The sequence below is a fragment of the Otolemur garnettii genome, unplaced genomic scaffold (assembly GCF_000181295.1).
Source record: "Otolemur garnettii isolate 467f Iridium unplaced genomic scaffold, OtoGar3 scaffold00061, whole genome shotgun sequence".
In the NCBI taxonomy this organism is placed as follows: domain Eukaryota; kingdom Metazoa; phylum Chordata; class Mammalia; order Primates; family Galagidae; genus Otolemur; species Otolemur garnettii.
Window position 1 is genome coordinate 265,036 of NW_003852456.1, and position 24,586 is coordinate 289,621.

Here is a 24,586-nt window from a genome sequence, read left to right on the forward strand (position 1 = left end):
TCTTGGGGCATTTTTTGAGAAGCTAGGAGATGGCACATAAATGCAGAAAAGAGATAGACGTAGTGTAGAGATACAGGCTTTGACATCAGCCAGACATAGGATTAAGTCCCGGCTTTCCTCCCAGAGTGAGGAAGGTAACAGTGACATTACCTCCACAAGAAGAGTCATCACTAGGTTGCCGCCCCCTGTGCACTTGCTATGGAGAGGGTGCTCTGGCCACCTGGCCTTCTGCTTATAGAGTGGGCTGACAGCAGGAGCCTGGTGCTAGCCTGAAGTGGTCTAGACTGGGTGAGAAAATGGCAGACAACTGGTGATGGGACGGGGAAGTCTTTCTGTGCTGCTAACTCAGCCTTCTCCCTCCCTGTCTCGTACCAGTGGAAGGTCCATTTAGTATGGAACAAAGGAAGAAATGGACAAGGCACAGACATGCAAGAGCCCAAACAGATCCTGCCTTTCCCAGAGCAACCTTGCAGTCTGCAGCAGCCTGAGCTGTGATAAGCAAGCTTTACTGCCAAGCCAAGATCAAAGTTCCCAACTTCTTTTCTTTTTCTTTTTTTTTTTTTTTGAGATAGAGTCTCACTTTGTTTCCCTCAGTAAAGTGCTGTGGTGTCACAGCTCACAGCAACCTCCAACTCCTGGGCTTAGGCAATTCTCCTGCCTCAGCCTCCCAAGTAGCTGGGACTACAGGTACCTATGATAACGCCCACCTATTTTTTCATTGCAGTTTGGCCAGAGCCAGATTCAAACCCGCCACCCTCAGTATAAGGGGCCGGCCCCCTACCCACTGAGGCATAGGTGCTTCCCAAGTTCCTGATTTCTCTCTTTTCTCTCCTTTTCTTTTCTTTCTTCACCTCCTTTCCTTTCCTTTCCTTTCCTTTCCTTTCCTTTCCTTTCCTTTCCTTTCCTTTCCTTTCCTTTCATTTCATTTCATTTCATTTCATTTTCTTTCAGAGTCTTACTCTGTTGCCCAGGCTAGAATGCTGTGATGTCCTAGTTTACAGCAACCTCTAACTCCTGGGCTTGCTCAAATAATCCTCTTGTCTCGGCCTCCCCAGTAGGTGGGAATATAGGCACCCACCAACTTGCCCAGCTAGTTTTCTGTTTTTATTAGAGATAGGGTCTCACTCTTGCTCACACCAGCCTTGACCTCCCGAGTACAAGCAATCGCCCAGTGTGGCCTCCTAGAGCACTAGGATTATAGGAGTGAGCCACCTCGCCTGGCCAAGTTTCCAAATTCTTGACCTGAATATTCCAGTTAATGAATCAAGACTATATATGGCAGGACAAGAAGAAAAGGTAAACTTAAAAACAAACAAACGAAAAAAAAACTGCTGTATTTGTCATTTCTCAAGGAGAGCATACTTACCACTGTTATAATTAAATAGAATTTATTCAAGGAATTAAGTCATCTAAGAAATGACAGTGCCGAGGCATACTCTACACCAGTGGTTCTCACCCTGTGGGTCGCGGCCCCTTTGTAACAATGAAAATACATCCTGCATATCAGATATTTACAATAACTGTAAACTGTAGCAAAATTACAGTTATAAAGTAGCAACAAAAATAATTTTATGGTTGGGGGTCACCAGAACATGAGGAACTGTATTAAAGGGTCTCAGCATCAGGAAGGTTGAGAACCACTGCTCTACCGTAAAATGCATGCTCATTTTTCCTCTAAAAACTTTTTGAACAGCAATTGCAATTGTAATAGCACACACAAATATCTCTTGGATTGTCTGGAATAGCCACAAATTCCAAGGGAGTTACTTGTTTGTCAGTAAATAAGATTTCTCCTAGATGATAAGTGTTCTCCTCCCACAGACAATAAAGAGAAAGAGGACAAAGAAAAGGTCATTGAATTTGGCATTTAATAGGTTGTTAGAAACTTTTGAAAGTGCAGTTGCTGAGTCATTCCTGGAAAGAAGACAGATTGCAGGGAATTAAAAGAGAATGGGCTGGGGGCGGGGAGAGAGGTGGAGGTGATGGCTGTTGACAAGTTAGAGAGGGAAGCAGCAAAACACCATGATGGGTTTAGATCAAGTCAGCAAGATCAAATGAAGGGGAGGATGTTGGGAAAATGGAAAAAGGCCTTTGAGAATCTGAAGGCCAAGATGAAGATACTAAAGATAGAAGGAAGGGGAAAGAAACGGGGAGATTTGCACGTTAAAGAAAAGGAGGGAATGTTTTCTTTTCCTAAGAGTTAGTATCTATTTTGCACGAGCTATATGCTAGACAATTTACTAAACAATCATACAAGGCATCTCACAGCAACCTGTAGGTATCATTGTGCCCATTTTAAAGTTAAGAAAATTGGAGCTTACAGCATTGAATTATCAACTCAAAATTACCCAAGTTTACCAGACTCTAAAATCTCTCCTCTTTCTTCTGCATTACTCTGATTTTTTTTTTTTTTTTTTTTGAGGCAATGTCTCACTCTGTCACCCTGGATAGAATGCAATGGCATCATCATAGCTTGCAGCAACCTCAAACTCCTGGGTTCAAGAGTTCCTTCTTCCTCAGCCTCCTGAATAGCTGGGAATACAGGCATCCACCACCACGCTGACTAGTTTTTCTATTTTTGGTAGAAACAGAGTCTCACTCTTACTTAGAAGGGTAATTTTTTTTTTTTTTTTTTTAAGAAAGAAGACCAAAAAAGATGTCAAGCAGTACGTTTCCTGAGAATAAAATGGGGGAAAATTTAGTAACCTCCTAACCAAATAATTTATGTTTTTTCTAATAAAGAAGCGAAGGTGGTTTGCTGAGAACATGGAAGGAATATGCAACTGAAAGCTAATGGGAAGAGGAGATTTGGAATAATCGCTACAGGAAATATTCTAGAGAAGCTACCAAAATGTGCATAAAACAATTGTGATCTCTTATCTCTGCCTCCAGAATAAATTTGTTCCTAAAATGCATTGTGTTTGAGCTCCTGGCAAATCTCATTCACATCAGTAATGACATTTTTAGTCACGTGTATTATTGATCTGATACTTAAAACTTCTATCTTCACATGATGAAACTTAGGTTCAGAGATTATAAAAATTAAGTAACAAATATTCTTCATTGGTACAAATCAAACCAAATAAAATTAGGCCAGGCTATGAAGTGCTATTTTTTTTAACCAAATTGTACCATTTACTTTTTAATTTTTTTTTTTTTTTATATTTTCAATGCCACTGGGAGGTACTCAGATATAACATACTATTTTCTTGTCTGGGGAAACTGATTTATTTCCTAAAGTTACTTTGAAATTGTTACTTCAAGAGGCAAGAAGACTTCATCCCAATATGACTATATGTTTTGAGGGCATAAGTGGTAGGGAAGAATGAGATTGTTATTAATCTTTCTAGTCTGTTCATTAGCCCCCATCTTTCTGGCTGAGAGAGAGATGGGATGCTAGTAAAATGCATTCTTTGCATTTTTGTAGACTTAACGGAAGATGCTCTTATTTAAATTATAGCTCATTTCACTGCCATGGTGTTATATATTAGAAATTGATTACCCCCATTTCTTCTGTAATAGCTTCATTATATTTGAGGAGAGCTTTTGTTTTCTTTTTTAAAAGTAAGAAATAATGAGTGTATGAAAGTGAAATCTTAATTTTTATTGAGTCAACAATTTCAAATAAAGCCTTGTGACTATAATGATGGCATTAAATTGAATTTCAGGACAATTATTATTTTCTGAGCAAAATGAGATTGCTTGCTAGGTTTATTTTTACTATCAAATATCAATTATTATCCACCTTTTAAAGGCATTATAATAAGTCCGACACCCACTTCTAAGCAAATAGAAAGAAAATTGGTCAAAGGTGCAAATAACCCTAGGCCTACATCTTGTTGGTGATTTTAAAATGCCTTTTAACTGGGGAAGAGCTTCTGGCTTTTACAACTTTTTGAAGTATGTATTTTCAAACTTTTAATTAAGTTACCCAATATTCTTGATAGCTGAGCTGGTAAAATTTTGACTTAAGCTTTTAGATCATAAACTTTAGCAAATTCCCAAGATTTAAGGGAAAGAAAAAGAATGGAAATAGGAAAAAGACAGGCAAATTAAATGCAAAAGCATTTGTCTGAATATTAAAGACTTTGCCTTTTTAAAAAAATTCTTCTCTTTGGAATTTATTAAATGAGATAGAAAATAAACCAGAATTGCTGTCTCTTCTCTTGAACAACTTTCTAGTCAATGAATATTTTCTTACATAAGAGAAAATTCTAGAAACAAACTCAAGGATAACATAGTACACATTTATTCTTATGTGGAACATCCATTGCACCCATGGGTGCTGAGGATACTCCTCTGAGGGTTTGCAAACAAGAAAAACAGCATCCAGAGGTAGGGTTGGGGGTCACTGACCTTCCTCTGGGACAGTTCCTTGAGGGGCTGAACAGGAAACAGAGGATGTAAATTAGGGCCAAATTGCCAAAGTAGGATTTTTTATTGTGATACTTTCATTAATTTCCCCAGCTACTGTTTAATATACTAAGAAATTCAATCCTTACAGCACTTCCTTAAGTTTGACAATATGTTATATTTGTTGAAAAGTTTTTTCATAGAATCAAGTGTGCTTTTCTTTTCATTTTGTTTTTTTGGGATTCATTGAGGTACAAAGAATTAGCTTACACTGATTGCATTTGTTGGGTAAAGTCTTTTTTATAATTGTGTCCGGCTTCCAAGAACTGTGTGATACACCTTGACCCCCCCACACACACTCCTCCCTCCTCCGCTTTCCCTGTTCCCTCATTCCCCTACCCCTCAGCATGTATTAGGACATCTACTGCCTTCATATTACACTTGAGGACATTGGATTCTTGCTTCTCCATTCTTGTGATGCTTTACTAAGAAGAATCTGTTCCATCTCAATCCCAGTTAATACAAAAGATATAAAGTCTCCATCTTTTTTAATGACTAAAGAGTATTCCATGGTATACATATAACCACTGCTTGTTAATCCATTCCTGGGTTGGTGGGCATTTAGGTTGTTTCCGTGCTTTGGCAGTTATAAATTGAGCTATGATTAAACAGTCTATTGCAAATGTCCTTGTGATAAAAGGAATTTTTTTCTTCTTGGTAGATGCCCAGCATTGGGATTGCAGGATCAAAAGGGAGGTCTAATTTGAGTTCTTTGAGGGTCTCCATGCCAGCATCTCTAGCTTTGAGACTTTGTGATGTGGGCCATTCTCAGTGGGATTAGGTACTGTCTCCGGGTGGTTTTGATTTTCATTTCTCTGATGATTAGGGATGATGAGCATTCTTTTATATTTTGGCCATTCATCTGTCTTCATTTGAGAAGGTTCTATTCATATCTCTTGCCCAGTGATATTTATTGTTTCTATGATCTCAGTGCTGAAATTAGTCTGTTTAAGAGATCTATTTCTTCTTGGTTAAGTCTAGGGAGAGAGTGTGATTCCAGGTACTGATCCATTTCTTCTATAGCGTCAAATTTCTGGGCATAAAGTTTTTTATACTGCTCATGGATAATCTCTTGTATCTCTCTGGCATCTATTGTTATTTCCCCTTTATCATTTCTGATTAAGGTTATTAGAGATTTTACTTTTCTGTTTCTAGTTAATGTAGTCATAGGTTTATCAACTTTATTTTTATAAAAAAACAACTTTGTTTTGTTAATTTTCTGAATGATTCTTTTGTTTTCAATTTTGTTAATCTCTGATTTAATTTTGGTTATTTCTATTCTTCTACTGGGTTTGGGATTAGATTGTTCTTTTTCCGGTTCCATAAGATGGTTGATGAGTTTGTTGATGCACTCTTTTTCTGTTTTTCAAACATAGGCATCTAATGTGATAAATTTCCTTCTTAAGACTGCTTTTGCTGTATGCCACAGGTTTTGGTAACTTGTGTCTTCATCATTGTTATGTTTGAGGAATTTAACAATTTCTTCTTTTATCTTTCTGAACCCAACTATCGTTCAGCATAGAGTTGTTTAATTTTCATGCCTTTGTGTGGGGATGAATGTTTTTGTTGGAGTTGAGTTCTACCTTTATTGCCTTGTGGTCTGAGAAGATACAAGGTATACTTTCTATTCTTTTAATTTTGCTGAGGTTTGATTTGTATCCTAGGATATGATCTATTTTGGCGTATGTGCCATAGGCTGGTGAGAAAAATGCATATTCTTTAGCATTGGGATAGAGTGTTCCATATATGTCTATTAATCCTGTTTGTTCTAGGGTCGCATTTAAGTCATTTATATCTTTGTTTAGTTTCTGGGTAGAGGATTCAGTTCTGTCAGAGGGATATTAAAGTCCTCAGGTATTAGGGTATTATGGGATATCATTTTTCTCAGACCCATCAAGGTTTGTTTCATAAATCTGGGAGCATTTAAGTTGAGTACATAAATATTTAAGATTGAAATGTCTTCTTGTCATATTGTTCCCTTAACTAGTATGAAGTGTTCATCTTTGTCTTTCTTAACTTTATTTGCTTTAAATCCACTTATATCTAAGAATAAATAAAATTGCAACCCCTCCTTTCTTCTGATTTCTGTTTGCTTGAGGTACTGTTTTCTATCCCTTAACCCTGAGTCTTTATTTGTCCTTCAAGCCTAGGTGTGTCTCCTGGACACAGCATATGGATGGTTTGTGCTTTTTGATCCAGTCAGCCAGGCTGTACCTCTTTAGTGGGGAATTCAATCCATTCACATTAAGTGAGATAATTGATAAGTATGGTGGAATTCTATTTGTCTTATTTTGTGAAAGTTCTTTGTGTGGTTTTATCCTTTATGTCATTGTGGAAGCTAAGTTTGACCTTTAGCTTGTAGGTGTTTACTTTCCATTGTGATATTCAGTGTTGAGAATAGGTCTAAGTATTTCCTGTACAGCTGATCTTGTTGTGGCAAATTTTCTCAGTGTTTGTATATTCACAAAAGATTTGATTTTGTCATCAATTTTGAAGCTTAGTTCATAGGATATAAGATTCTGGGCTGAAAATTGTTTTATTTAAGAATGCTGAAGATAGATGACCATTCTTTTCTGGCTTGGAGAGTTTTAGTTGAAAAATCTGCTGTCACCTTAATGGCTCTGCCCCTCCAGATCAGTTGGCACTCACTCCTGGCCACTTGCAGAATTTTTCACTATCATCTTGATGTTGGACAAGTTCATTACAATGTCTCTTGGCTAAGCTCTGTTTGAGTTGTGATTACCCTGGGTTCATTATCCACCTAAAAGGAGTGTGTCCCTTTTGGGAGTTAGACACAATTGTAAAAGGGATTTTACCTAACAAATGCAATCACTGTAACCTGGTTTCTTGTACCCTCAATGAATCCCCAACAATGAAATAAATAAATAAATAACAATAAATAAATAAAAGAAGTGTGTCAAGTTCTTTAGTAACTTGGGAAGATCTCATTTATGACCATCTCTGTTAGGGCTTCTACTCCTTTGAGACAATCCTCTTCCCCTTTAGAAATACCAATTATTCATATGTTTGAATGCTTCATGAAGTCTTGTAAGGTCTTTTCTTCTCCATGGTCTAACCTATTTTTGATACTTTCCACAACATCTTTGCATTCCTTGATTGTCTTCCTCATTTCCTTAAGCTCCACCATAACCTTTCTGTATCTCATCAGTCTTTAGTTCTGTCTTTCATTTTCCTGTCCATTCCATTATTGTTATTATCATCCATATTTTAAATTCTTTTTCTGCCAAATTCATTAATTCTTTGTAGGTGAAGCCTTCTCTAGTAGCTGCCTCATGGTCCCTAGGAGTTGCTTTGGTTTCTCATGGTGTTCCAATTTTTCTGTTGGTTCCTCCTTGTGTGTTCTTTTTATTCACCTCTTTATGCTCCTTTTTCCTTCTCATGTCCTCCTTTGCTTCAAAATACCTTGTCTCAGAGCATAGGTGTTGAAATGGCCTCTTGGTGTAAGGCTACAGGAAGGTAAGGGTAAAGAGTGAGCAGGGAAAATAAGAGGAAAAGAAAGAAAAAACAAAAAGAAAGAAATATAAAAATAAATGAAAAAGGAAGAGGAAATTAAAGAAAAAATTAAAGAACAGGTGAAAAGGACAGGAAAAGAGAATGAGAGTGATAGGAGAAATGGTATTTCTTGGCATAATGCCAAGGCCATGCCTATAACTCAAGGAGTTTGAGGGGTTGGGCTGGGTGTGTTCCTCAAAATAAGGATGCTCCTTACCAGACTGAGCAAAGCCAGACATTTCCTCTGCCAAAAATAGGAAGAGAAAGAAAAGAGCAAAAACAAAAAACAAGAAGGAAAAAGTAAACAAGAATGAAAAGGAAACAGAAAAATTCTGCACTGTGGACCACAGCCACGCCACCCCAGCACTCAGAGAAAAAAACATACAAGAAATAATAATAATAATAATAATATAAGAATAGATAAATGAAATTAAAAATACAGTTCTATCAAATAAAGGAGAGAGAGAGTAGAGTAATAAAGAAAGACCAAAAAACAAAAAAAGGAGGAGATAATCTTAGCTGTTGTATGAGCAACTTACGTGGGAATGATGAGAAAAGTAGAAGAGTCTCTACCAAAAGAGAGAACGGAGTGAAGTCAAATAGAGAATAAATGAAGCTAAGATACCATAACCAAAAAAGACAGGAGCCCCTGCTCTTGATCAAAATAAAAATGGAAGTTAAGAGTGAAGCTAAACAAACAAATTAGTGAAAAACAAAAACATCTCTAAACAAAAAAAAACTCTAAAAGCCAAAAATAGCAGCAACCTCAGCAACAAAGAGAAGAAAAAGAAAAATGCTAAAAAAAATTATATATATATACATATACATATATATATATATTTACACATACATATAGCTGAAGGGACTAACTTTAATAGGAATATATATATATATATATATAACAATATGTTGCTGGGACACCAGGTGGTGCTGTGATTTTTTTTAGGGGACAGCAAACAAAGCTAGTAAACTCACTCTAGTTCCCAGGCATGATCCTATTTCCTAACTTAGTAGTCCTTGGTGATCACCTGATTGTTTCCTTAGCATTCAGATGCCACTGGATTGGGATCATAAAGCTCTCCAGGATCTTTCAGAGGCAGGTCTCACAGTGCCCCCTGACAACAGTTCCCATGCAGTATAGGAGTCATTCAGCCTGTCCCAAGAGTGGAGTTCTGATCCTGGCAGGCAGAACAAAGATGGCTATGCCTTAGGCCCCAGTGAGAGGCCCAACCTCTAGACATTCTCACAACTTTCCCACAGTGGCAGCTCCCTGGGATCCAGGACCTTACCAGTATGGCTGCCCCACCAAACTGATGGCAAATCCACTCCAACTAGCACTCAAATATGGCTGCTGCATATTGTCTTCCCACTCTACCAAGCTTTCCACTCAAGACAGGGCTTCCCCTGAGAACCAAAAACTGTGGAAAGGCTTCCTCCCATCCCTGACCTCCATGACAAGGCTGGCTATTTCCACTGGCTGCCAAACACTTGCCTAGTGTGTCAGATCTCCACCTCTCCCTATCACATGCTGTCTCCTGTACATACCAAGCTATGACTACAGGTAAGATCCCCACACCAGGTATGGCTAGGTTCTTTTTCCCTCCCCAGTCATATTGGGAGAGCTCAGCCAAATGATCCTTCTCATCCACCATCTTCCAGTTTTCTCAAGTATGCTTTTCTGTATTCATTTCTTATCTGAGACAGGGATGTGGGACTTCCATTAAGGAGAGAAATCTCAAAAAGGTAACTATAAGCCCTAATAGGAATTAGAGACATCACTCAAAGAACAAGTACAAAACCACTGCTATAGAAATTGATGTTTTTCCATTCAGATTCTCTGAGGACTCTTAAAATTGCGTGTATTTAATAAAGTTCACTCCCAAACAAGAGTCTGACAAGATTCTTGAAATATTGAGAAAGATTGTACAAGTACTACTATCAGTTCACATAATTCTATTCCAGAAACAGCAAAGGCATAGTGTTCCAAAATAATTTTAAACACTGATAATGGTAACCAAATATTTACCAACCCCATTATTCTATGAGGTCAAGCTCAGTTCTTACCTCACTCTTCACAAAACCACAGCCCTGAGAACAGACTTAACTCATTCATTCTTGTGCCTAGAAAGGAGGTAAGCCATGAGGAAAAACAGATGGAAAAAACAATGAAAGAATGAATGAGTGAATGAATGAATGAATGATGACTGTTGTTGTAGGAGAGTGAAAAACACATAACAAAAATGCAGTCCTAAAAAAGTTCTTTTCATCCCACCAATAATGCAAGTTTAGAAGAAAAATGAAACTTTCTTCCCAGAAAAATTAGCAAAAATAAAGAGAACCTTTTGGAAAGAAGGGAACACTTTCACATTGTTGGCAGGACTGTAAACTAATACAGCCTCTTTGGAAAGAAGTGCAGAGAATCCTCAAAGAACTCAAATTAGACCTCCCATGTGATCCTGTAATCTCATTACTACCTAGAAGAAAAAATACAATTTTATCACAAGGACATTTGCACTAAATTGTTTAGTGCAGCTCAATTTACAATCCCCAAGATGTGGAATCAACATAAGTGCCCATCAACCGATGAATGAATTAACAAGCTGTGGTATATGTACACCATGGAATAGTATTCAGCCATAAAAATATGAGTACTTTACAACTTTTGTGTTAACCTAGATGGAGTTTAAACACATTCTTTTTAGTAAAATATCACAAGAATGGAAAAGCAATTATTCGATGTACACAATACTAATAAGAAGTAATTAGATAAACAAATACACACCCACATAAGAGAAAAACTCAATACAATTCAAATTAGGAAGAGGGGAGATGAGAGAAGGGAGAGGGATGGGTTAGCTCCCAGCTAATGGGCACAATGTAAGGGTACATGGCACACCTTGTGTGTGTGGGACACAACTATAACAGGGACTCTACCTAACAAATGCAAACATTATAACCTAATACTCATGTGTACTCTCACATTAATCTGAAATTAAAAAAAAAAAAACAAAGAGAACCCTGCAGTGCAATCTTTGTCACCAGTGAGGAGCCTCTTAAAGTTCTTGGATGAGCATCATCTTCCTCTGCAGTCCTCGCCTCGTAGGAGAAAGGGGGGCTTTCCCTGACAGTATCTAGAAATGTAAACCAGCATTTCAAGATTAAATAAATCTCATCTCCCCTGTATTTAAATAGTAACAGACCCATACATTACTATGTATTTGGAATAGAAGATGAGAAAAATGTATCAATGCCTTTTGTGAAATAAAATAAAATCTTAAGTCTCCCCCAAAACTAGCAGCTGACTGACTGGACTCCCTTTTGCCCAAGGGGATCCCCTAAAACAGAGCTGTTAGCCATGAGAAAGGACATCAGGCCTGCCTCATCAAGTCCCTCTCTCTCCTTACAGATGTCCTTTGTGACTCATTATCAGGCCTAAGGCTCTGCAAGGTACACTTCCATGCAGGTCCTCAATGTACACAACAAACCACTTGGTTCTGGGCATATGTCCTGTAGTGTGTCTCTGATTAACAGACCCTTATCTTAACTCAGCATTTCTTTTCTCTGACTCCTGGTCTATTAGACAGAGCCTAAATCTTTCAGCCCCTTGTCAGCCAAAGAATCTTTAAACCCACCTATAACCTGTAACCCACCCACCTTTGAGATGTCCCACCTTTTTTGGCTAAACCAATGTGTGCCTTCCACATACTGATTTATGACCTCACCTGTAATTCCTGTCCCCCCACCACCAAGAGTCCACTTGCTCAAGGCTTCTTAGGTGTGGCTCTAGGTCATGTCCTCAAATTTGGCTCATAACGAAGCGCTTTAAATTATTTTAGGGAGTTTGGCTTCTTTTCAATTGACACTCCCACAGAGCCTTCAACGCTAGAGGCTTTCTTTTTGCATCAGTGAATCATTCATTCATAGCATGCAAGAGAGCTTTGATTCCCTGGCCCAGCACCCACTGGATGATAAACTTAGAAATGTATTTCACTTGTTTTTTTCTGAGACTTAAAGAAATGTAAGCGACTTAACCATGAGTGTTTTTAGACACAAGGGGAATATATCTTGAAATATCTTGAATATTTGGCTCAGAAGAAGCTCTTCATATTTTCCTCAAATCACTTCAAAGTTCATTGGGTAAAGACAGCTTCATCTTCACATGAAATTCTGAAAGTTTTGCAGTATGCTAATGAAAGAAATTTGGACCTTCAGAACTGCATTTAAGAACCTGGAGATGTCTTCTGTACGTGTGCCTATTAGGCCCAGGAGGTGCTCAACAATATTAATATTCAAAGGACTTCAGTACACGCATCTTTGTTGGCTGGGAAACCAGGCTGCCTATTTATTACTATGAGGTTTGAATTCCAGGCAGCCTTCAGGCTGGCAAAGTTCTTACAGGCTTATTCAAGGAAATAATGAAAATCAAGAGTTTTTAAAAGGTGGAAATTAAAGATATGCAATAACATCGGAAATAAATTCAAGAAGAGAAATAACCGGGGAATGCCATTAGTTAGCTAAAAGGCATGTACACTGATAGAAATGCCCAAATATGGAAACTATTAGGCCTATACCTGGTTATAAATAGGGTAACGATACATGCTGTGCCCAAGAGAGTCCTGTACAGCAACCCAGCTGGTTTAGCATCTGTCTTACAAGTTATTTTTTAATGAGGAATCATCATGAAGAGTTGCAATTAGGTAAGCCAGATGCTGTTGATGGACTCTCACTCTGTACCTTCCATTTCTGCCAGGGTCTGACCTAAACTGTGTGAAACTCACCTGCAGTGAACAGAGTTCTCCCTTTAATGGGTGGGCAAATCTGAAAGACTTAAACCCACACTTCTTTTCCCAGTCTTTTCCAGGTGCACCATAACTAATTCCAGAATGTTCTGGAATATTCTCCAGTCAGCAGCTGTGGTCAGCAATGCCTGCTAGTCTGAGCATTGCTGCCCCCAGTGCTGTGGCAGACAATTGTGAGGAAGCCTGTCCCCAGCTTGTGTGATGCAAGAAGAAGCCACAAGAATGCCCATCAGCAGAGTCATTGAGAACCCAGTAAAGTAAAGGTTAAACTTACACAGCGTATATGCTGAGAAATGGAGGTTGCTCAGAGAGACCCAACTCTATCGCCACAATGTTTGCCAGTTGTAGAATAGTGTAATCTGCAACTATTTATTTTATTGTTTAATTTTTTTTAACTTAACAATAAACCCTTTGGCAGTAAGGAACTAAAAAGAAAAGGGAAAAAATCATGTTTAGTGAAAAATTAATTTCCATTTCTCAAGAATGTTGTGTGTGTCACTGACCCAAAAAGTTGGTCTATGTTCTCCGTAGACCATTGCACCTGCAGTGATACCTCGAGCACCATGCAAAACTGAAGGCTCAACTGTGGTGAGGAGCTGTCAGCATCTACTTCAATAACTGGTATTTATTTTAAGCAGACTTTCCCTGAAAACAAAGTTTTAATACAAGCAGCTACAGAGGGCACCTTCTAATGTCACCTTGTAAATCAAGACTTTCCATTGAGATCAGGACTATTTAAACCTGTGCTGTCCGATAAAGTAGCCACTAGCCATCCATGGTTGTTTAGATATAAATTTATATTAACTTTGCAAATAATAATATAATTCCAATTACGTATCATTGTCATCAGGTGCTTAAAAAAGAAAATCTGCTAATTCCTAGTAGAGTTTTATTTTTTATTCAATTCCTGGGGTCAAAATAATATTTTTGGAGGTTCATTCATTTGAAGGTGAAATGCCTGGCATTGTTATAAATGCCACTGTAAATTCAATAACAAAGATAAAATCAAATGGTTTGTCATGATGACACAAATACAAATGTTAGCAAAAGGGTCATGGTGAAAATACATTCTCCCTAAATCAGGAAAATTAGTCATTGAAATACTTGAAGTTACTGGCAACACACACACAATGACTCAGCTGGTTGTCTGTATCCTCAAGTACTACAGATGCTGATTCAACCAAACACAGACCAAAACTATTTGTAAAGAATAAAAATAAATAATAATAATACAACAAAAAATAATACAAATGACCAGGCATGGTGGCTCATGCCTGTAATCCCAGGGACGCTGAGGTAGGAGGATCCTTTGAGCTCAGGAGTTCAAGATCAGCCTGAGCAAGAGGGAGACTCCATTTCTACTAAAAATAGAAAAACTAGCCAGGTGTGGTGTGGTCCCAGCTGGGCACCTAGAATCCCTGCTACTAGGGAGGCTGAGGCAGGAGAATCACTTGCGCCCAAGAGTTTGAGGTGGCTGTGAACTGTGATACTATGGCACTCTAGCCCAGGGCTACAGAATGAGACTCTGTCTCAAATAAATAAATAAATGAAATAACAATAATAAAACAAATAAAAACCCAACACAATACAGTAACTATTTACATAGCATTTACATTGCATTAGTATTTTATGTAATTTAGAGACTATTTAAAGTACATGGGAGGATGTGCTTAGGTGATATGCAAACCCTGCATTATTATTATTTTTTTATTATTATTTATTTGCAGTTTTTGGCCGGGGCAGGGTTTGAACCCACCACCTCTGGCATATGGGGCCCGGGTCTTATTCCTTTGAGCCACAGGCACTGCCCCAGCCTGCATTATTTTATGTCAAGGTCTTGAGCATCTGGGATTTTGGTATCCATGGGGTTTCTGAAACCAATTCCTCAAGGATGTCAAGAACTACTGTGATTTCATCCAAACAAGCGTCAGTAATCTGCCAATCAAAACTGAAGCTGTATTTTTAGTATTTACAGTTACACAATTAAAGTGACTAAGCTACAACCCTTCTGTGATGAAGGAATGGAATAAACCAAGAAAAAATAAAGCCCTCCAGCTGCCTGGCAATATATACATTCTCTCTTTGCTCCCCATCACCAATCAGATTTTAGAAATGTTTGAGAATTTGGAGAACTATTTTGTAAATCAACTTAAAAGTAAATGCTTCAATAAATGAGTTCTCTGACTTTCAGTTTCACTTTTTAAAAAATGAGTTGCGAATATTCAATGCAATTATTTGATGAATGGACTATCCCAAACTTCCAATTTTGAAGCTTTTAGGTAAATTATAATGATTGACTAAAAATGTTTGCAATTGAGGACCGGGCACTGTGCCTCATGTCTGTAATACCATCACTTGGGAGGTCGAGGTAGGCGGATTGCCTTAGCTCACAGGTTTGAGACCAGCCAGAGCCAGAGTGAGACCTCGTCTATAAAAATAGCTAGGTGTTGTGGTGGGCACCTGTAGTCCAGTTACTTGGGAGGCTGAGGCAAGAGAATTGCTTAAACCTGAGAGTTTGAGGTTATTATGAACTGTGATGCCCTGGCACTCTACCCAGGGCAACATAGTGAGAGACTCTGTCTCAAAAGAAGAGAAAAAAGAAGTTGATACTGAAAGTTAGCCCTACTAGGGAAGGAACTGTACAAAGGAATTAGTTGAGAATTCAATTTATAAGATTTAATTTTGAAATTCTGTAATTTCATTTTTAAATATTACAATTCATGGAAAGAACCTATTCCAGATTGGATCCCCTATTTTTGAATACATAAATTTTAACCCTGTAAAAAAAAATGAATGATTTTCATGATTTTGAGAAATCTAAATTTGATGAAACATTCCAAAGAATTGTAAAGAGACATTTAGGTGATGTACTTAATGTTTCAAGTTACAGTTTCAATTTGACAGCCAAAGTTCCATGGGGTTCTAGAGATATTTCCTGAAAACAAAATATTTACACATTTAAGCTATTTGGTCTAAAACATTTATACATTCTAAGCTTTTTAGAAACCCTAGAATTTAGAAAGCCTCAATAGTATAATTTCTCTGATTATTCATTTATAAGTATTTTGACTTAAAAAGAGTTCATTGAAAGTCTCAAGAGTTATAAAATGAACATTTGAAAAAATACATAAACAATTGTTATAAAAATTAAAAATAAATGGAACTGCAAACTAATACAACATTTTTAGAAGGAATTATGGAGATTCCTCAAAGAACTCAAATTAGACCTCCCATTTGATCTTGCAATCCCATTACTAGGCATCTACCCAGAAGAAAAAAAATCATTTTATCATAAGGACATTTGCACTAGATTGTTTACCTCAGCTCAATTTACAATCTCCAAACTGTGGAAACAACCTAAATGCCCACCAACCCTGGAATGTATTAACAAACTGTGGTATATGTATACCTTAGAATACTACTCACCCATTAAAAAGATGGAGACTTTAAATATTTTGTATTAACCTAGATGGAGCTGAAACATTCTTCTTAGTAAAGTCACAAGAATGGAAAAGCAAGTATCCAATGTACTCAATTCTAATATGAAGCCAGTAGATGATCTAATACTCCAATACCTGCCCACATAAGAGAAAAATTCAAATCAATTCAAGGTAAGGGGCAAGGAAATGAGGCAGCTGGGAGAGGGGAGGTGAAAGGGGGCTGAGGTGATCCCACTTAATGGGCACACTGTTAGGGTATATGGCACACTTCTTGGGGATGGGACACAATCATAAGAGGGACTCTAACAAATGCAAAAGTTGTAACCTGATTCTTTTTACCCTCAAATTAACCTAAAACAATAAAGTGAAATAAAATAAAAGAGATTTAAAAATCTATAAAATAAAATTAAAAATAAAGCCACGATGGGAGGAACTAAACAATGACACAGCATTAGGATAGGCATGGCCAAACCACTGATTAAAGAATGTGATAACCTATTAAGATGGGGACTCTGCTTATGCGAAAATATAATGTTCTCATAATCAACATAAAGATGCTAACTCCTTTTGATTTTTAATTTTTTAATTTTTTAATTTTTTTTATTTCAGGGCAATATGAGGGTACAAATGATTAGGTTATAATGTTTGTGTTTATTAGGTAAAGTCCCTGTTGTAGTTGTGTCCTGCACCCAGGAGGTGTGCCATGTACCCTACATTGTGCCCATTAGGTGGGAGCTCACTGAAAAGTTAACATTTTACATAGAACTAGCGTGTAGATCTACCAACGTAACAAAATTAATTTTTATGCAATGAACATTTCAAACAATTCTTTGTGATGGCTTCATTAACCCTTAAAATTATCTTCTTTGGGGTGATGAAAATGTCTTAATTCTAGTGATAAAGGCCAAACATATTTATGTAATATACATATCCACAGTTTCCAAGTTCCAACGGGATTGTTTGGTCTGACAAATAAGTTAGCTTTCTATTTTATGAACATGTATCTTCTCATTCAACTGTATCTATAATGTTAAAACATAAAAACACACATTCTGTTCAAACAACTTCACTTTATTCTGCTTGGCAGATACTGCATTTTTTTTGTGCAACCCTGCTTCAAGCAAGTCTGTCAGGCCATTTTCCCAACAACACATGCTCACCTCATGTTTCTATGTCGCATTTTGGTAATTCTCACAATATTTCAAATGTTTTCATAATTATTATATCTGTTGTGGTGACCTATGATCAGTGATCTTTGATGTTATTATTGCAATTGTTTGGGGCACCATGAACCATGCCCATGTAAGATGGGGAACTCAATCAATCAATGCTGTGTGTTCTAACTGCTCCACCAACTGGCCAGTCCCCCATCTCTCTCCCTGGACTTTGATCTTTCTATTGTCTGAGACAATATTAAAATTATTCCAGTTCATAACTCTACAATGGCCTCTATGTGTTCAAGTGAAAAGAAGAGTTTCACATCTTTCATTTTATCTTTTTTATTTTTTGAGACAGAGTCTCAGGCATCCTGGGTAGAGTGCCATGGCATCATCATAACTCACAGCAACCTCAAACTCCTGGGTTTGGGCAATCCTCTTATCTCAGCCTCCCAAGTAGATGGGATTACAGGCACTTGCCCACCATGCCAAGCTAGTTTTTCTATTTTAGTAGAAATGGGGTCTTGCCCATCCTCAGGTTAGTCTCAAACTCCTGAGCTCAACTAATCCACCTGCCTTGGCCCCAAGAGTACTGGCATTATAGGTATGAGCCACCACACCCAGCAACATCTCTCACTTTCAATGAAAAGCCTTAGTAAGGAAGGTATGCATAAAGCTGAGATAGGACAAACACTCACCTCTTGGGCCAAGCAGTTAATCAGGTTGTGAAAGTAAAAGACAAGTTCTTGAAGGAAACTAAAAGCACCACTCCAGGGAACACTCTAATGATAAGAAAGCCAAACAGCCTCAGTGCTGACACCAAGAAGGTTTGAGTGGAACAAGAGAAAAGATTAAACCAGCTGCAATATTCCCTTAAACCAAAGCCTAATCCAGAATGAAGTCCCAACAACTTCCTTCAACTTTGTGAAATCTGAGAGACATGAGGAAGATCCAGAAGAAATGTTTGAAGCTGGCAGAGGTTGGTTATTAAGGTTCAAAAAAGAAGTCATCTCCTTAATATGAAAGTCCAGGATGAAGCATCAAGCACTGAGATGGAAGCCACAGAAAGCTATCCAGAAGATCCAGCTAAGATCGCTGATCAAGGCAGCTGCACTGAACAGTGGATTTCTAACGTAGATGAAACAGCCATATATATGTATGTATGGGAAGAAGAGCCATCTAGGGCTTTCATAGCTAGAGAGGAGAAGTCAGTGCCCAGCCTCAAAGCTTCAAAGGACAGGCTGACTCTCCCGTTATGGGCCAGGGCAGCTGGTGACTTTAAGCGGCACTATTTTTTTTTTTTGAGACAGAGCCTCAGGCTATCGCCCTGGGTAGAGTGCAGTGGCATCACAGCTCACAGCAACCTCCAACTCCTGGGCTCAGGCGAGTCTCCTGCCTCAGCCTCCCAAGTAGCTGGGACTACAGGCGCCTGCCACAACACCTGGCTATTTTTTGGTTGCAGCCGTCATTGTTTGGTGGGCCCGGGTAGGATTCGAACCCACCACCTTAGGTGTATGTGGCTGGTGCCTTAGCCACTTGAGCCACAGGCGCCAAGCCTTAAGTGGCACTATTATGACTCCACTCCACTCTAACCCCAGCAAGACACTGTCTCCACAACAACAACAACAAAGTAACTGGTTATTATTTTACTGTGTATTTACCTGATTTTGTCAGAACCTTATAATCTCTAAAATGGGGCTTTGATTCATATAGATCAGTGATTTTCAACCTGTGTTCTGTGAGAGGATCTTGGGCTTAAAACATTTCTAAAGATAATTCGTTAAGTTATTTTTTAAAGAAGTTCAAAGCACAATAAGTATATTCTTTTTTTCATTCTTTTCTTTTGATCAACATCAATGAAGTGTGCTGTGGAAGTTTAACTTCAAGTTTGAGAGTGCTGTGAGACAAAAAAGGTTGAAAAACACTGGTACAGGTTTTTATAAATATGTATCTTGGTTTGAATGCCACATATGCTGCACCTGCTTAATGACCTTGGCCTTAGTAGTCAGCTTCCTCAGTCATAAAATCAATAAAAAAATGTTTCTTTCTAGACACAATGGCTCATGGCTGTAATCCTAGCACTCTGGGAGGCTGAGGTGGATGGATTGCCTGAGTTCAGGAGCTCAAGACCAGCCTCAGCAAGAGTAAGACCCAGCCTCTAAAAGTAGCCAGGCATTGTGGTGGGTACCTGTAGTCACAGATATTGGGGAGGTTGAGGCAGAAGGATCTCTTGAGCCCAAGAGTTTGAGGTTGCTATGAACTATGATACCATGACATTCAACCCTATGGTGATTCTGTGAGACACTGTCTCAAAACAAAACAAAACAAACAAAAAAAGCTTCTAACTTTAGAGGAATGAATTTAAAGACTGATGAGTTAATACACATAGCAGTAAAACACTTACAATCCTACTTGGCACAATTTCTATATAAGTTTTAGATATCATTGTTTATTAAGTGCCCATTAAATGCTAGACTAGACATTCTACAGGATCTAAAGTTAAAGCATGTACAGCCTTCCAGTCTAATGGGACTCTAACTCTTGATTATAGTACTTACAACTGATGATGAAGAATATTACTTTGACATTTGTTGTGTTTACCTGAACAGAATTGGAGAACATGCTCTTTAGTAAAATATCATAAGAATAGAAAGGCAAGCTGGGTGCTGTGGCTTATACCTGTAATCCCAGCACTCTGGGAGGCTAAGGTGGGAGGATCACTTGAACTCAGGAGTTCTAGACCAGCTTGAGTAAGAGTGAGATCCTATCTCTACTACAGGAAATAGAAAAATTAGCCAGGTGTGGAGGTGAGTGCCTATAGTCCCAGCTACTGGGGAAACTGAAGCAGGCGGATTGCTTGAGTCCAAGAGGTTGAGGTTGCTATGAGATATGATGCTGCAGCACTCTCTCCAGGGGGACAGAGTGAGACTGTCTCAAAAAAAATAAAGGAAAAGGAAAATAAGTATTCAGTGTATTCAATACTAATATCAAACCAGTAGATCTAATATATGCCCACACAAAGGAAAACTCAATTCAATTCAATTCAAGTTGGAGGGAGGAGGCAGTGGGGAGGGGGATGCATAGGCTCCCACCTAATGGGCACAATGTAAGGGTACAAAGTACACCTTCGGGGTGCGGGACACAACTACAACAGGGACCTCACTTAACAAATGCAAAAAATTGTAACCTAATTATTTTACCTGAATATTAATCTAAAAGTTTAAAAAATGAATATTGCTTTTCCTTCTGGTTTTAGTAAAGAAAAGAAAAAAATAATTTCCAAAAGTTTCCAAATAATTAAAAGGAAAACTGATGTTTTAAAAATACTGTACACATTAAGCCCACAGTTCAGCTGGGCATACATTTTATTTTATTGTGACAATTTCTAAAATGCAACCATTGGTGATCATGTGAAAACTTCATCCAGGAAGAACTTGAGAAACAGAACTAACCTATGTTTAGAAGGAGATAATAGCTTTCATTTATTAAGAGTTGGCTTTGTGCCAGGCACTGCTGTGAACACTTTGTAAATGTAAATTTCATTCTCACCATGCCAAGAGATCTGAGCTGAGCCAATTCTGCCTCTGAAAGTGCTGTTGTCTTTGATTTTTTGCTCTCCTCTAAGTAGTGGCAGTCACAGAGGGGGTTGTGCAGGGTGAGAGGGAGGTAGAGGGAGGGCAATTGCTGAGGCAGCAGGAGACCGAGTTCCAAAAGAACAAGAGTAAGCCTCCAACCCAGACCACAATCACTCTCTCTCTCTTTTTTTTTTTTTTTTTTTTTATCATCTTGGGTAGAGTGCTGTGGCATTATCATAGCTCACAGCAACTCAAACTCCCGGGCTCATGCAATCCTCCTGCCTAAGCCTCCTGAGTAGCTGAGACTACAGGTGCCCACCACCATGCCTGGCTAGTTTTTCTAATTTTAGTAGAGACAGGGTCTCACTCTTGCTGAGGCTGGTCTTAAACAGCTCAGGGATCCACCTGCCTTGGCCTCCCCGAATGCTGGGATTACAGGTGTGAGCCAATGCGTCCAGCCTACCACTTTGATTTTATGCTGTGCCAAAGAGCAGGACCTCCCCTGGGGAACAAAGAGACACAGAAGAAATACAAAGGTGCAGTAGCCACCCAACCAGCTTGGGGGTGCTGTCTAAACCCCAGGATGGCTGCAACACACTCCACTGCAGAGAGAACAAGACCAGGCATTCAGGCTGAATTTGCTCATCCACCCATCAGGACTCACTGAAAACCCTTCTTCATAAATATGGTCAAAATGACTATCCAAGAAACATCAACTCTCTTTGATGCAACCCCTGGTGGGTCCAGTAGCCTCACCTCAACACCCCAGGAGAACTTCTGCACCCCCCAACTATCTGTGCAGGTGAAAGAGGTCTGGATGGAGATTGCTTGGCACCAACACTGGGCTATCTTTCCTTTCTACCTGTCAGTTTATTTATTTATTTATTCATTCATTCATTTTTTGACAGAATCTCATCTTGTTGCTCTTGATAGAGTGCTATGGCATCATAGCTCACAGTAACCTTAAATTCCTGGGCTCAAGCAATCCTCCTGCCTCAGATCCCCAATTTGCTGGGATTACAAGCACCCACCATCATACTCAGCTAGTTTTTCTATTTTTAGTAGAGATGGGGTCTCATTCTGGCTGAGGCAGGTCTCGAACTCCTGATCTCAAGCAATTCACCTGCCTTGCCTCCCAGAGTGCTGGGATTAAAGCCATGGGCCACTACACCCAGCCTCTACCTGTCAATTTAAAATATATATACAGGCTGTCTGGTCCTCCTGTTCAACAGACAGCCCCATCTTCTTATACAGCACCAGCAGCATCCTCCAGGCACCAAGGTGAAACTGAAGGCTGAAATAAATGACTTTGGCCATATTGAGTGCCTGGTCATCAGGGCTGCTTTTAACTCTGGCAAAGTGGATATTGTTGCCATCAATGACCCCTTCGTTGACTTCAGCTACATGGTCTACATGTTCTGTTATAATTCCACCTATGGCATAGTCAAGGCTGAGAACAGGAAGCTTGTTGTCAATGGAAATCTCATAACCATCTTCCAGCAGCAAGATCCCACCAAAATCAAATGGGGCAAGGCAGTTACTGACTACATTATGGAGTCCACTGGTGTCTTCGCCACCATGGAGAATGCTGGGGATCACCTACAGGGGGGTGCCAAATGGGTCATCACTTCTGCCCCTTCTGCTGATGCCACCATGTTTGGGATGGGTGTGAACCAAGAGAAGTACGAAAACAGCCTCACCATTGTTGGCAAGGCCTCCTGCACCACCAACTGCTTATCCCTCTTGGCCAAGTTTATCCATGACAATTTCAGCATTGTGGAGGGACTTGTGACCATAGTCCATATTGTCACTGCCACCCAGAAGACTGTGGATAGCCCCTCTGGGAAGATGTGGTGTGATGGCCATGGGCCTCTCTGGGATATCATCTCTGCATCAACTGGTGCAGCCAAGGCTGTGGGCAAGGTCATCCCTGAGCTGAATGGAAAGCTCACCAGCATGGCCTTCCATGGCCCCACTGCCAACATGTCCATCGTGGACCTCACCTGCCAAGTGGAGAAGGATGCCAAATATGATGATATCAAAAAGGTGGTGAAGAAGGCATCAGAAGGCCCCCTCAAGGGCATCGTAGGCTACACTGAGCACCAGGTCATCTCCTCCAACTTCAACAGTGAATTGTTCCCATTCTTCCACCTTTGATGCTGGGGCTGGCATTTTCCTCAATGACCACTATCAAACTCATTGTCTGGTATGACAATGAATTTGGCTACAGCAACAGGGTGCTGAACCTTATGGCCCACATGGCCTCAAAAGAGTAAGAGCCCCTGGACCACCAGCCCCAGCCAAAGCATAAGATGAAAAGAAAGGTCCTGGGGTGCCCCTGCCTACTCAGTCCCCAAACTCACTGAGGATCTCCCCTGGATACAGTTTCCACACCTGACCCCTGAAGAACAGAAGCCCCACTTTGTCATGTGACATCAGTAAAGTTCCCTGTACTTGACAAATAAATAAATAATTAAATAATATACATATTTTCCCGAGATTCAGATAGATGTGGCTCTTATGTAATCAGTCCAGTAAAGCAACCAGCAATCTCATGAAAACCACTGATTAATTCATAGATCTTAACACCCAGGAGTGACAGCTGGGTGGTAACTAGTATGTTTTTCTGGTTATTTGGGTGAGTTCTCTCCATGTGGGAGACTAACCTTTCAATTTTGACAACATTTACTGTGAACTTATTGTAGTGCATGAATGTATTTGAGGAAATAGCATGTAAACGAGTCACGTTAAATATATCTTCTAAAGTCTGTGTTGGATAACAAACACCAAATGTTTGGATGTGGTGGCTCACACCTGTGATCCCTGAACTCTGGGAGGCTGACATAAGAGGATCTCTTGAGCTCGGGAGTTAGAGACTAGCCTGAGTTAGAGTGAGACTCTGTCTCTACTAAAAGTAGAAAAATTAGCCCAGTGTCATGATGGGCACATGTACTCCCAGCTACTTGGGAGGCAGAGACAGGAGGATTACTTAAGTCCAAGAATTTGAGGCTGCTGTGAGGTAGGATGATACCACAGCACTCTACCCAGGGTGACAGAGAGAGATCCTGTCTCAAAAAAAAAAACAAAAACAAAAACAACACACCAAACTCTGCTCTAACCATTCTGATTAATGAAATCATTAAAGTTGTATCCAAGGAGATAAAGTACAGTATATGAATAAACAAAGTACATTGATGTTTTATTAATAACTATTAAAGTCAGCTATGACATAAGTTTTGCCTGGAAAATATGTAAAATGGTCAAATGACATAAATAAACATCTCAAAAATAGAAAATGAGATATATAAGCACATTTATAAAAAAGTAAATGCAAATTAAAACACATTTCTCTTTTAAATCTCTTCAATTATCAAAAATGGTTTAAAATGATAATATTTCATGCTGGCAAGGGAAGAAAAAATGGGTACTGTCACACACTTCTGACTCCAGGGCTTTAGGGAAGCAATTTGGCATTATATCATAAGCCATAAAAGTATTCATACATTTTATGCCAGAATCCATTTATGTAAATATGCCTTAAGAAAATAATCTAAAACATGGAAAACCAGGAAGACAACTGAGCATTATTTATCATAGTCCCCAGGTAGAAATGAACTAAATACCCAGTGATAAGAAAATCAAGTTTTACCACATTCAGTTATTAGAATATTATGCATCTCTGCAGAGTT

General features: G+C 39.0%; 1 pseudogene; it reads left to right on the top strand.

Annotated features, from left to right (window-relative positions):
- Window positions 1-22,301: 22,301 nt before the first annotated feature.
- Window positions 22,302-23,054, top strand: LOC100947891 (annotated as a pseudogene).
- Window positions 23,055-24,586: the final 1,532 nt, after the last annotated feature.